Below are 15,716 nucleotides of genomic sequence, written 5' to 3'. Positions count from 1 at the left end.
AATTATATGCTCAATCAATCATGCACATATACTGGGTGTTCATTTCAAAGTGTGTCATGACGTCACTGTTGATGAGTCAGCGATTTGAAGCGAGTTTCAGCTTTTGTGTCAGAGAAGTTGCCTATTAATCAAGGCGTTCAATCTGAACTTGAGAAAGTGTACGGTATAACTTGAACGTCGTAGCAACAGATGGCGGCCTGTATGGTCTGTGTGCTACCATAACCTCTTTCGAACTGTGTTTTGCGCGGGCAAGTTGTACACAGGGTATTTGTTATCATCGGTTGCGTACGGCAACATTCCACAACACAAATCAAATGCTTCATGTCCATGTTGACCGTCGAAATTAATGTCAACAAATATGTAAGTAATCGTCTTAACCCTCTCCACATATCCCGACAGTAAGAAAAAAAACTCACCTCAGTACGTGTTTCCAAACAGTTCACATTCCTGCCAGTACTGGCGTTACGGTACGTATCGGTAAGTACTCTTCTGAATGAACGCTGTACTTGCTAGGCAACTTCTCTGGCACATAAGTAATACACCTCTGCGGAAGTGTAGAAATATTGAATTCTCTAGGCTCATCGACTAGCCACATGACGGCATACAGCGAGCCATGACACACTTTGAACTGAACACCCAGTAGATAGGTGCCACGACCCCCATCCTTTTCGTGAAATTCTTTTATGCAAATGGTTAACTCATGAGATTTTACGCTTTATATAGATATAGATCTGCTATTATAGGACAGTTTGAATTTTTTTATATCCCACTACTCTAATTGAAGCCATGCAAATATGGTAAACCCCACATATCTGTGGGGATACTTTCCATAACCTACCATGCATATGCGAACCCTATAAATAAGAACTCTTTTCTTTATAATAATATACATAGCTATTAAATTTACAAATTACAGTACAAGCAATAAAACATTAGGAGAAGCAAATAATAATAATAATAATAATAATAATAATAATAATAAAAAGTATGTTGCAATATTTTTCAAAGATATTATCATGACCAGCCACTGAAGCACAGATTTTGAGGTGTTCCGAATCCATTTCTTGGTTTGAGTTGCACAATGGGCAGTTAGGGGACTGATATATTCCAATTCTATGCAGGTGTTTGGCCAAACAATCATGGCCTGTTGCCAATCTAAATGCAGCTACAGACGATTTTCGTGGTAAATCGGGAATTAACTGTGGATTTTGATGCAGAGAGTTCCATTTTTTCCCTTGGGATTGTGTTATTAAATTTTGTTTGTTGAAGTCTAAGTATGTATATTTAATAAATCTTTTCACAGAGTAATACGTACATTTAGTAACAGGTCTGTAAGTAGCAGTGCTGCCCTTCTTTGCTAAAGCATCCGCATTCTCGTTTCCCAGGATTCCACAATGGGATGGTATCCATTGGAATACAATTATTTTATTGAGTGATATTAATTGAGAGAGCATTTTAGTTATTTCTGCTGTTTGAGATGAAGGTGTGTGTTTAGAGACTATTGATAGAATAGCTGCTTTGGAGTCTGCCAATATAACTGCATTCCTAAATTTATTGATGTGGCATAGAAGATTCCTGTATAATATTAAACTTGTGAACACACACATTCTGTTCTCAGAGAACTTCAGAAGGGGGAATCCTATTGCCAGATTGCTACTGCAGCACTTGCCAAAACAGGAAAAATAAATAATGAGGGTAATGCCACTAAGGACAGTGTTCCTAATTGATATTACTGCTGGCTATGAATAAAGGGTGCGACTACATTCTAATTTCTAAGTGAAATTTCCATATACCCACTTTATTCAAATCTTGTAGGCAAGAATAATGTCAGGTACAATGTACACGACAGCTGAGACACAGAGCTTTAACACCGTATAAAAGTTAAGGTCGTGGGTTTGATTCCTGCCCTTAGAATTTTTCACGTCTGTGAAAGAGTATTGGTTTTACGGAGTGAATCTTTTGAGTATCCGTGTCCTATTGGCAATATGGGTTAATAAATATTGGGTTGGTGCATAAGCTCATAGCGTTTTTCGTTGCTATGGTAGCTGTGTCACTATAGTAAGGGCTGTATAGTAGAAGAAGAAATCTCCTGTCTAGCTGAAAATGGGTCAACGAGACGAGTATATATTTTAGCGTACAATGCTGACACTAAACAGGGCATCATTGTGGACCCCACGATACGTTTTGAAGTAGAATGTCATCAGTCAGCCAAGGTCCACCTTAAGAAGAAGTTGATCTATGAGCCTACAGTCAACTATTTCAAGCTGAAATATGCCTTAATTCACGTTGAGGTATTCGGCTTGCTCATAAGTGCTCGAGGGACTATACCAGCTTTTTTCGAAGAATTTCGACGGCAGTTTGCTCTGCCAACATCTCTGAGGGATGACATTGTGATAATTGTGTTAAAAAAATCCTGCCAAATCCTAATTAATCACATGGTGCCACATTAATAGCAATTGTAATTTTTCACGCCCTTTTCTTTGTTTCCCTTCTTTAAAATTTAATATCTATGTTTACATATGTATAATAATTTTTTGAGGATATACTGAGTCCGTAAGGGCTACCCTCAATGGGGGGCAGTTTACTATTATTATTATTTATTAAATGAATGAAAGTACAGGAAAACGCTACAAACTTATGCACAATCCAATAGTTTATTTATCTACACCTTTTCCAATTGAATTTCAAGTAGTCTCTATACGAATTATTAGTAATTGGGTAAACGAAACTGTGCATAATCTTGATGTAGTCATAACATATCTATTGCAGATTAGCCTATTTACAGTTTCATATTACATTTTTCCCTTATGTGTGTAGTAATAGTGAACTGAAACACTTATGTAGTTTAATGTTACAAGTAATTAAAAAACACAATTAGTTTAACCTGGTGATGCCCTTGCTACAAAGAGCTGAAGTAGTTTTTAACTGTTCCATTAAAGTGGGTGTTTTAGTAGACTTACTTTAAAATTGCCACTGTATTTAGTTGTTTTTTTATACCTGTTCAGTCTGCATTTTACAGACGACAAATTGAATGGCTGTGTATATCATATCCACATCCACTCTTAGTGGAAAGTAAAGATTTAATATGTATACATAGGCTAACTGAAACTTCTTAAAGATGGAAAACAGAATTATAGTCGAATGAAATTCTGAACTAGGTAACAAAATAGAACTTAGGAATAACATAGGTTCATATACATATTAAAATTCTATTTTTCTTCAATTTCGAATATTTTCTTAATGTGGGACTGTCTCCCTTTGTCCATCTGAATAAGCCTTAGTTGTATGTGCTTTGCAATGCAACACTGTTGTAGCATCTGATTGTATACTAAAAATGTCGTTGAGTAGTATCACCTCAGTTTTCCACTACATCAATTTAATAGTAAATTATGCAACGAGCCTATAATGGTAGTAATTAAGACGCGAGTAATATTTGTTTACGAAACGAGTGCAAGCGAGTTTCATAATTTTCATACGAGCGTCTTAATTACCATTATAAGCAAGTTTCATATGACTTTTTATGCTCGACCATATTTCTAACTTGAAATTATTCATAAGTACTGTATTCATGTTATGGTTATGTAAGTGAGGAGCGGAACTGACCTGAATTGTGAGATGTGCGCAGACGCGAAAGTATTGATTTTTTCCGAGGCACGAATGTCATTGGCCTTGATATAATCTAGAGAATAACATGAAGATTAGTCTTGATATAACCTGGAAATTGATTTAGAATTGAAAAACGAGATGACAAATTGAATTTATTTGAATATTATTTACAATTAACACTAATTATTATAGTAACAGAACATAACCTTCTGCGACAGTATTGAATTTCCAGCCTCTGTGACTTTTCGCTAATTGTCTTTTGATTGCATATCCGAGAATAATCGATACTTGCGGTTTTATAATGGTACAATGGTGATTTCTCATTGGCTGAACAACTGAATTATAATGAATAGGTGTACTTTAATGAGGTGCATTAAAGAGCTACTACCAGGTGTATAATTACTACATTTCGGCATGGTCGAGCATAAACAATTTTAATGCAGAGTGTAATTTAAAAAGAAAAGGGTAAAAAATATTTCACAGGCTTAATATCGATACCGGCACTTTAATCATAGACTCGTGATCTTTACATTGAATGATTTGTTCCCGCTTTTATATTGTGTTTAACATCTGCATCTTTAGGAATTATCAGTATATTAAGATTCACCTGACCTGCAGTATCTGTAATTTGTGTAATGGATGTATTTTTTGTTAGTATGGAAGAATAACCACGAACAAAAACATTTCAACTAAAACACACAACTCTTCTGTAACTGTGGGCTGTTGGAAGTTTTTGTTCGATTTGGAAATATATAATTCGCACACTAGACAGTGGTAATCAGAAATCAGGGAGATTCAAGACTTCTGCCATACTTGCTTGCTTAGCTTGGTTAGAGAAGCATTTGTGTTGGTAAATAATTTGATTGCAATTACTAATATTTTAACATTGTCGCATTTACTTGTTTTGAAGCTTTATACTGATTTAATAGCTTCCCTTTTTATAAATAAATTTGAACATGATAAAAAGCTTGTTAGTTACTACTCTATTGTTACAATAAATATTATAGTGTACACTGGAGTTTTGATTATGATCGTTAATTCTTTTCCAAAACTGCATTAGTTATCAAAACGACAATAACATGTATATTCATTAGACCCATGTTATAGTGACAGTTAAAAAAAATAAATAAAGCAACCGTATAATATGAGCCATTGAGAGCAGAAGTGGTGTAAGTCAAAAATGAATAATGAGGGTTAAAGTAAACATTCTATAAAATACAGCGCAAAGTAGCAATTAATATTGAATTTATTTAAACTATTAGATATTGGGAATAACTATGAGAGACAGAATTTCCAATGATTCGCTGTCCCAAATGGCATCAACAACAAACGTCACACAAAGAGCAAACAATTGAAGTGGAAGTGGGGAGGCCACATCGCGCGGATGAAAGACGAAAGATGGACATACAGAGCCACCATGTGGGACCCACGCACAGAGGCAGACCAAGGAAGAGGTGGGCAGACTTCTACACAACACAAGCAGGCCAGCAATGGTCCAGAATAGCAAGAAGCAGGGGAACATGGAGAACAATTGGAAGTCGACTACAAACGAAGACAGTGCCAGCCACAAACAACATCCCAAGTTGACTCAGTGAAAGTGCATTCAATATAATAAAAGTGTTAGTGAAATCAAATTAATCAAAGTGACAGCGAAATCAACTCCAACCAGACAAAGAAACACTAGACACAACCTAACGCGGAGTAGCTCACCACGTTAGTGAAACAGAGCTACCCTCTAGCAGGAGGCCTTTGCCCTTCAAGGGACACATTAGGCTATTATTAATATTATTATTATTATTATTATTATTATTATTATTATTATTATTATTATTATTAGTAGTAGTAGTAGTAGTAGTTAGTGGATAGCAGGAAGGACATATTAATTGCTACTTTGCGCTATATTTTACAGAATAAAACCTCATTACCCAATTTTGACTTACACCACTTCTGCTCTGAACGGCTCATATAAACACCTTTCTTTAGATTTTAAGTTTGAACAAAATTATGTAAGTACTACAATCCACTACCACATTGATTTAATTTAATCAAAATTGATTAAATCCATTACATTTCTTATAAGACTAACATGAAAATTGTCCAGACCTGTGGAGTAACAGTTAGCGCGTCTAGCCGCAAAACCAGGTAGCCTGGGTTCGATTCCCAGTCGGGGCAAGTTACCTGGTTGAGGTTTTTTCCGGGGTTTTCCCTCAACCCAATGTGAGCAAATGCTGGGTAACTTTCGGTGCTGGACCCCGGACTCATTTTCACTGGCATTATCACCTTCATCTCATTCAGACGCTAAATAACCTGAGATGTTGGTAAAGCGTCGTGAAATAACCTACTAAAAAAAAACATGAAAGTTAAAATGCCGTGAAATTCAAACAAAATTAAGTTTTTCAATGGCACGCCATGTTTGTTTATCTGTTTTGACATCAAAAACAGCTGATTTACGACATAAAGCACACGGGCATGTGACTGGATGCCCTAGATCTTACAAACGTTAGTCATCCAGGAGAAATACACAAATACATAATCTGGCAAAAACAGTGATTAGTAGAATTTCGACCATAATAGATTTTCTTTTGTGTAATGGCAGAGCCCTTAACTTGTCATTATTCATTATTCATCCCAATTTACGAGTGTAGCTCATAGATGTCTCTAATGCTGAGAAACATAAACCACTTAGTTCGTCAGAGACTATCCAGGGTGCACGGAATTACAATCTTAATGAATGATGAAGAATTGTCGGGGTGTCACAGGGAACTGGAGTACTCAAAGAAAATCTCTGTGTTGCCTGGACAGACTTGCCGAGCACAAATCATAAATTCAGTGTGGAGGATTTGAACCTGGGCCCTCTGCCTCATAATCCCAGTACACTGTGGCAGTGAGTTTCATGGTATTAAATAGTAAATGATGATTAGTAAGTGTGGTGACAGTCAAAGACGATAATAACTGAAGCTCCACTATAATAATATTACCGGTATTTGAAATAATGTTATATACTATTGATTATAGTACAATAAAGACAGTGAAATTTCCCAGTAAACAATACTGCCTATATTAATGTTTCTTTATTTGGAAGATGTTATACATTATAAAGGATCACCTACTGTTTGAGTGTAAGGTAAACCAATGCTAAATTTTGAGTAAGCACATAATCAGATCATGGAAATTAAGGAATTTAAAAAGACGGAAAGTGTTTAAATAAATAGCTGCAATTATTGTAATTAGTCCTTAGAGTAATTTCATTCCACACTCTCTGTACTTCGTCGAAATATATATGTCCAAATATTTCAGATAGTCTATCTGAATTCATAAATGGTTATCACTTAGTGTTTGTACCTTCGTTTGATGTTCCTGGTAATGCATGTATGTAGTCATAGAAGTTGCATGAACATGTGTGCATATATTTGGTGTGTAACATGTAATTTCAGTGTATGATGGTTTGGTATTCCAGAGAATACATTGTTGGTTAACTCTTCAGGGTTATTATGTAGGTACCATGGGGACATAACAGTTGATCAACTCACGTATGCCACACAGATTTTATGAAACCTCCTATGTGACAGTACAGAAAATAATTTTTCAAGAGGGAGAAAATATGAATTAAATATCAATAGGTCTACAATGATCCTTGATGATGTCATTTATGTTCACCATATACACGTCATTTCTTATGTACGTCCTTACTTACTTACTTACAAATGGCTTTTAAGGAACCCGAAGGTTCATTGCCGCCCTCACATAAGCCCGCCATCGGTCCCTATCCTGTGCAAGATTAAGCCAGTCTCTATCATCATACCCCACCTCCCTCAAATCCATTTTAATATTATCCTCCCATCTACGTCTCGGCCTCCCTAAAGGTCTTTTTCCCTCCGGTCTCCCAACTAACACTCTATATGCATTTCTGGATTCGCCCATACGTGCTACATGCCCTGCCCATCTCAAACGTCTGGATTTCAAGTTCCTAATTATGTCAGGTGAAGAATACAATGCGTGCAGTTCTGTGTTGTGTAACTTTCTCCATTCTCCTGTAACTTCATCCCGCTTAGCCCCAAATACTTTCCTAAGCACCTTATTCTCAAACACCCTTAACCTATGTTCCTCTCTCAGAGTGAGAGTCCAAGTTTCACAGCCATATAGAAGAACCGGTAATATAACTGTTTTATAAATTCTAACTTTCAGATTTTTGGACAGCAGACTGGATGATAAGAGCTTCTCAACCCTTATGTACGTCCATTGATTTTTAATTAATTTTTTCTTCCTCCTGAAAAATTATGTTGTGTATTGTCACATAAGAGGTTTCATAAAATCAATGACAATATGCTTCAAGCCAAAAGCTTAGAATTAGGCTTTTGGGTAATCCACCGTGTCCTGGAACTTGGCATTTCCAATGTTTCAGAACTACTGATACCTACAGTTTCCATCATCAGGGTAAGACCAGAGTAGGCGACCTTTTTGGTCTTAGCCTGATAATGGAACCTGTATGTAGTTCCAAAACATTGGAAATGTCAAATTCCAGAACACGGATTATCCAAAAGCCTAATCCTGATCAGAGTCATTGTGAAAGCCTAAAAACTCATTATATAATACCTATGTTGAGGCGGAATTAAAACATGAGAAGTTACTATTTAAAATAAATATACAAATATACAAAGGTAAAAGTGCAGTACGTACAGTAGAACTGAAATTATCCAGACTGATTGGGGATCAGGCTGATCCGGATATTTGCAGTTGTACTGTACTTGAAAAAAAATCTGCAGAACAGCTGAGCGATTCTACCATGATATAAAAAATTACATTAACGCGAATTATAGTCAAAAGATAAATGCAATAAATAATCTTATGGGCGATAACAGAAACTCAAATTAATATAAAGCCACATGAAAAGGGTGTATAATAAGGCTAGATTTTATTACATTTTTAATGTTGTTGTTGTTTTCTAATGCCAGGCGTTTGACAATAAAGTCATTTGACCTCTTGCACTCCAATATTTTTCAAAGATATTATCATGGCCAGCCACTGAAGCACAGATTTAAATGGCAAGTTGTAGCCGATTTAAGTGAACACCATATTTTAACGTTTTGGTGGCTACTTCATTCACACACAACCCCCAGAATGTCTGGAGGACCACACCTGCTGTTGGTCGACGGGTCCATTGGACCTAGCTGGGAGATCTTGTTAATCACCAGCTTTCCCTCCTTAAGCCACTGAAGGACGATTTTAGTGCCATAGCAGGTCAGCACTAGGAACAGAAAAGTAGAAAGAGGAGGAAGGAAAGGGAAATGAACCCCTAGGCCTCGAATGCTCTAATGCCGTCGGGGTCGAAGAAAGTAAGAGTTCAGTCAGAGGACTGGATAGGAAAGGGTAAAGAGGGAATTAGGTATTGAATAGAGGAAAATTATACCAAATTCGGTCATTAACTCATCAAGCTGACCAGTGCTAATTGATGAGTAGCCCCTCCCTTTAGTTCAGCTTGTAAAATTATGCTTACTAACAGCTGCACCACGGGAAGGTAAGGATGGGACATTGGGTATTTGTCCAGGTTGGTTCCTTAAAGCCTTCAATGGGAAGGATTAATGGCTCTCCCCCCTGTATCCGACAGATATCCTTTTGCAGCCATATTTTTAATGTATTTAAAAATATAATTTGATCTTGTTGGGATCTGAACTGCCAATCCCGTATTTTATGTGTATATAAACCTTAAACCATTCAACCACTGCATTCCATGCATCGGAAATGTAATTTTTTTTTAGAACGAGGTAAAATTTGCCCCTGCTCTTCTGCATATTTCAGTCCCCCCCCCCCCAAAGTACTGCACTTACACATTACATTCCTGCTCAACATAGATATCATATGTAATATGTAAACAGAAAAGCAAATATCTCGTCATCGTATGAATCAAAGCTTTTGGCTCAGAGCTTGTGCAGTGTGGCATTCTCTGACTTAGAAAATACTAGAGTTGCTCAACTATTACGTCCCTGTAGTACTCTATTCTCTGCATATCATTTGCATAAGTTACTATGTATTTTTAATAAAATCTCTCGGATGTGATTGTCTTATAATATTTCATATGTTTCAGTATCGACAATAAATTGTTATTTTTAGAATTCACGCAGTTTTCAGAATAGTAAAGTGGGAACAGAAATGAAGTCTGTACAAAAACTACACTGCTTAAGACAAAAATATTAATATTACTCTTAATACTGACAGGCAATACCAATATTTATGTTTTAATATTATGAACAGTTCTGTCAGTATTTCTGATTACTGTTTTCATTTATAATTTCAGTATACCATTAAACTCAGATTAAAAAAATTCGTAACCATCAAGGAATTTTGTTGCTCTCTGATTAATCGTTTATGTTAACATTGAAGTCCTGGTTCACCCTTCAGCTTTCAGTTCTAAAGATGATGTCATTTTAAATGTTGAAATGTTAATTTCTACATTACCTGCGAGAAATAGCGCTTTTATTTTTTCCTATATATTTTGTAACATATCTGATCGTATAATATAATGCAATTTGAGTAATTGGTTATTGAATAGAACTTACTCATTTCCAGAAACTGAAAGCCATAAACCATTTTTTTTTTTATCTTGAATGTGTTTATCCGTTGTACTTAGTATGTAAAATTAAATCAACTGTATGATCTTAAGATATATTTTTCGTAGATTGTTCTCCGCTTACATTAAATATTTAATAATTTTTGTTGTATGTAAATTGCTTTGGAATAAGCGATATTATTTCCTATTTGTAACAACAGGCACCTATTGCGGAGACTAATTTGTAAAACACTCTGTATAACTCTAAGTTACAGTTCTGTTCTATAGTTTTAATGCATTGTGTCTTATCTTTTTATGTCTTTGTGTATTTATATAATGAGAGTTGATAAGATTACACAACTGGTATGACTAGTATTCATTTTGGTAAACTAATTTATGGTGGTTTCCAAACTTATTGTCTCTTCAGCTTAGATCTATTCCATGCAGATAAATAGAGTACCGAAACAGCAGACACATTCGCAGGAGAAGAAACCAATGAAAGAAATCCATCTTCCAGTCCTAACTTACTCCCAAAATATTAGGAAAAAAAACCCGAGAGATTGCAATCATGTGCTCTTTCAAGATTGCTGGCAAACAAAATATTCTGGAGATGCAATAAAATGCTCAATATCGAAAATAGTGATTTGGGGACAGAATTTTTTATTATTGTTTAAAGTTCAGTAAAAGTTACTCTGACAGGTTTAATTACTAAAATACACTTCAAAAATCAAGTGCAAAAATTTTGAAACATTATAATACAGTACCTATGGGCCAAAACAAAGTACAGAAAATGTTCATTGAACTGAAAATTTATACAATTTATATAATAAACATGAAGACATGAAGATGGCTCACTTTTCTCTAACGTTCTCTATATAAAAAAAAAAATGTTCAAAATGCTTTTCATTATGTTCCAAATAATACTCATAACGATTGTGTAGATTTTGAAACATGTTTGCAAATGTAAGTTGTTGCAGGTGGCGAAAAACTCTACGATTTTTCCTCGCAATTCCACAATTGTTGTTGGTGGGTTCTGTCGAAGAATTGATTCTGTGAACATACCCCATAATACATACTCATTGGGTAGTGTAAGGTCATGTGAATGATAAATAGATAGATTTATTCGTTTCATAATATTCTTACATTTGCTTTATGGCATAGAATAAAGAACATGTCCAATTCTTACGTTTAACTTATAAATGCAATACATATAAAATGCAAATATGAAATATGTACAGAATTAATACCTTAATAACAATAATATTTTATACAATGTAATATGTTTACCATTTAATAGTATTAAAATATTTACACAGTAGTGTGAAATGTCAAGAAATTCATCTACAGAATAGAAAGTGTGAGATATTAGGTAATTGTTTAGTTTTACCTTAAATAATGCAGGGTTTTGGCTATGATTCTTAATGTCTTCAGGAAGACTATTGAACATTTTTATCGCCATGTAACATACTCCCCTTTGATAGCATGACAAATTTGATGATGACGTATGAAAATCATTCTTTCTGCGGGTATTTATACTATATATGGCTGAATTATAAATATAGTTGGAAGATTTTCTTTATTACATAAGAGGAAATATATTATAGAGTATATGTACTGATTTGTTAAGGTTAGAATCTCTGATTTTTTTTAAAATAATCTACATGATTCTCTAGCCTTTGCTCCAACTATTATTCTAATGGCTCTTTTTTGTAATAAGAATATATTTTTACTATCTGCAGAATTTCACCAAAATATTATTCCGTAGGACATAATGGAGTGAAAATAGGCAAAATATGATGTGATGGATACGGGAAATTATGCATTCACCAAAATGTTCCAGAAGAAAACTGAGTAAGTTTCTAGGGTCATTTGCGCGTCCTAGCCCATATGAATGGAAATAATAAAAGGTAAAGGTATCCCCGTAACATGCCATGAAGGCACTTGGGGGCATGGAGGTAGAGCCCCATGCTTTCCATGACCTCGGCACTAGAATGAGGTGGTGTGGTCGGCACCACGCTCTGATCGCCTTTTACCCCTGGGAAAGACCCGGCACTCAATTTTATAGGAGGCTGAGTGAACCTCGGGCCCATTCTGAAAGTTTGGCAACGAGAAAAAATCCTGTCACCACCTGGGATCGAACCCCGGACCTTTCAGTCAGTAGCCAGCTGCTCTACCAACTGAGCTACCCAGCCGCCCTGAATGTAAATAATACTCTACAATAAACACTTTTTCCTCAGTTGTGAGCAAATCTTCACTATATTATGTATCAACAATACAACAAGGAGTTCAGATAAACAAACTTCACCATGGATACGATAGGTACGATGTGCAGCATCAGTGCGAGAACTTCAGTACTGTTTGTTTTGGCGAATACCGTATTATACAGTGCTGTAGTGGCATAGAATTTTAAAACAAGAAATACAAGTTTTAGGAAATATTAGAAGACGTTTTAGTTTAAGAAAAGTAATGTCAACTTTTTTTTGTTTTTTAGAGAATTGTTCAACTTTTTTTTTTTTTTTTTTTTTTTTAATTTTAGATCGCAAATTTCTTAAAGAGAGAAAAAGAGAGCGTAAATCGAGTAAAAAACGTAAATTACGTTACTCTGCCCTTTCTCCCCCCCCCAAAAAACATCGCGAATTACCCACAAAGCGAATTAACTACACGCGAATTACCGGGAATTGACTGTATAATAATTTGAGTAAAAAAAATAGATCTTGAAGTCAAAAACGTAAAACAGCTATAAAGTCGAAATCTATCCGAACTATTTTTTACGTTTTCTTGAACGAGAGAATGAGAGATGCATTGGGTAATATTATACATTGTCATCAGTCCTCACTGTTACAGTTTAAAATATACAGGCATTATGTTACTTTCGCTGTTTGTTCTTACTGATAACCGTAGCTTCACTGATATTACTTTAAGCTACGTATAATGAAGCTCACACAAGTTGACTGATGTCGTATGATTGTAGAGGTCACTTAGCGTAATAGAGAAGCAATTTGTGGTCTCGAGTGAAGCTGTGGGCTGAGCTCAATTGCCAGGGGAGTGTTCCAACTGTCTGGCTGACCTCTGTGATGCATTGTGGCTGCAACTGGGTGTAAAAGTACAACCTTGTGCTTATGTGATAAGAAAATGTTGACTAACTGAAATGGAATTTCCTGTGGTAGTAGTAAAAGCGAGTTCTAGTGGAATAGATTGTTGATCAATCCTGGCATGTGATTTTAGAGAGTCTTAGAGACTTCATGTTTATACAGTTCTAATAAATGTGGTGCGCACTATTAGAAATGTACATGTTAAAGGAAATTTCTTCAAGAAGCAGGTTTGATAGATAACTAAGTCAACATTATTGCTTTAGCTGATTTACAATTCATGTCAACTGATTTAGTTCAAATAAAATTTACTTCTGCCAAGGGGGCATATACACTTTAGGAAATCGAAAAAGTGATTTTTCTTTTTTGTTGAATGGACTTTCGTCAATAGTACGATGAAAAAATGTTTAAAATATCTTTAATACTTTTCGACTTACGACCTAAAACGTGAGACTTTGTCAGTTGACTTGGCCATTTAAATATAGACGAGAACTTTTCATCTTTGCTAAGTTTGTTACCTATTTTCTGTAACTTAAATTTTTCAAATCTGTATCCCTCATAACTTCCACTTTTTTTTTTCTTGCCTTTAGCACTGTTTTATCATTTCAAGTTCTTTTTTCATTAACAATATTCATTATTTAAAAATAAATTTTACAATTCATAGCAAAAGAATTCACAAGAAAATATTTATTATTTACATATTCAACTGAAAAGGGCAGGATTTGTTATTACACTCATTATGAATAAAACAGAGAAGAAAGGATTTAAAAAAATATTCAAAATTGTACAAGATACTACAAAAACTGCACTAATTGCAACCCCTCCCCCCAAATTTAAAAATATAATTACCCTTAACAATAAAAGATTTTTGGATTATAAAAATTGGGGCACCATCCCACGATCAACTGTAAACACTATCAAAACATTTGGAATCCATGACATCATTCCAAAAATAATTACTTCTAGCATTAAAGGGTCTGTGGCAATTCTGAAAAATCATTTATACGGAATATCATAATCCCCCCTCCTCTTTCTGTCAGTTAGTGTGTGATTGTTACAATATGTGTACAAATTTATTATTTCTTAAATTTAAGCTCCTAGTCCACATTTCAATTTGACTCATCTATTTCACTGTAATCGTTACTATTCTTATATGTGTGTTATTCTGTGTTTTTGGCAACCCAGGATGCCTGGGCAGACTATTTCTTGGAAATAAATTATATATAATCTAGAAGTATTCAGACAAGATAAGATAAACTTTGTCAGAGGCATAAATATGCATAGACATTAAAATACATTAAATTACAATAAAGTCAAATATGAATACATTAGGCTAGAGTTCAAAGGCCCAGCAAGTGCGTCTAGACTGTACGGACACATTTGTATCAATTTCTTTTTTATATATTTCCTGAATTTTAGAATATTATTTGTACATTTAACACAGAGCATTGGTTTAGTTTTTTATCTCAATAATTTGCATATGACCTAGTTCCTGGCACATCTATGTGTATTCAGTCTTTCTTATTATTCAAAATTTAATCAGTTCGCAGAGGCGGCTTTCGAAGAGGGGCTGCGGAGCTGCAGCACCTCCAGATATTTGTGGCTATTGTCTCGTTTTATGTTGTGAAATACATTTATTATACAGTCTCTATTTAGAGGCTCGAATTAAAAAAAAATTCGCTCTCAATGAAATCCACGCAATCGTTAGTGAAGTCACTTCCTCCCCTGGTGCTGCCAGAGCGAAACCAGAGACAAGGACTATAGGGTGAAGCCACTTCCTCCCCTGGAGCTGCCAGTCTCGTCTCGGATGCTTTGCGCGTTAGTTTTACCCCTCCCCCTGCTAGCCCCTTGCCATGAGTCCAGAGTTTCCAGGCGCTGCAAAATTTGCAGCAGTTTGTCAGTAGTGCGCAGTTTTAAATACATTTTCTTTAATGTTATGAGTATAACAAGTGCAACAATGTTTAATTCTGTACAATATTTACAGTCTATTCAGTTCAGTACCTTAACAATTCAGGAGAAATGTGAAATTAAGTGCCCATCAGTTGAATCTCATAATGGAAAGAGCCGCTAAACAAAATACAAAGGCTCGCATATTTTTTGATAAGTTATCCAGTATCCCTGCTTCTCTCGATCTCCACACAGTCTGTATTAGATTAATGTGTTTCAAAGACAATTCCATCAGCTGGGGCAACAAGATGGATTTAAAATAAGAACAGTAAATGTTGTTCATGAGAAGATGGAGCCATTGCTAGAATGTTTTCAAACCATAATGGAATCTGAAACATCTAACATTACAATAAAGGAGGCAAGCGCCCTGGTGCGTACTCTTGAAGATCCTGAATTCAATTTCTGGCTGTTATTTTTTTCATTTATTGATGTATATATATATATATATATATATATATATATATATATATATATATATATATTATGCAACCAACTACAACATCGCCAGTTAGATATTTCTAAGTTTCAAA

At 35.1% G+C, this 15,716-nt stretch overlaps 1 protein-coding gene and 1 long non-coding RNA gene across 11 annotated transcripts in view; one reads left to right on the top strand and one right to left on the bottom strand.

Moving 5' to 3' along the window:
* The window catches only part of LOC138696955 (uncharacterized), a 375,310-nt gene that overhangs the window by 148,110 nt on the left and 211,484 nt on the right, over positions 1 to 15,716 (bottom strand). The window lies entirely within an intron of this gene.
* Positions 1 to 15,716, top strand: part of scramb1 (scramblase 1) — a 92,592-nt gene that overhangs the window by 30,735 nt on the left and 46,141 nt on the right. For 2 of the 10 annotated variants that reach the window (XM_069822477.1, XM_069822478.1), the window contains exon 1: positions 13,151 to 13,469. The exons of 7 other annotated variants lie outside the window; for them this stretch is intronic. The gene's annotated coding sequence lies outside the window, so the exon portion shown is untranslated. Of the gene's footprint in view, positions 1 to 13,150; positions 13,470 to 15,716 lie in introns of those variants that run through there. One more of the 10 variants, XM_069822479.1, reaches the window with a different exon arrangement.

The sequence above is a fragment of the Periplaneta americana genome, chromosome 3 (assembly GCF_040183065.1).
Source record: "Periplaneta americana isolate PAMFEO1 chromosome 3, P.americana_PAMFEO1_priV1, whole genome shotgun sequence".
NCBI lineage: Eukaryota > Metazoa > Arthropoda > Insecta > Blattodea > Blattidae > Periplaneta > Periplaneta americana.
Note: the sequence above shows the minus strand (reverse complement) of the source record. Positions and strands in the feature narration are given on the sequence as shown.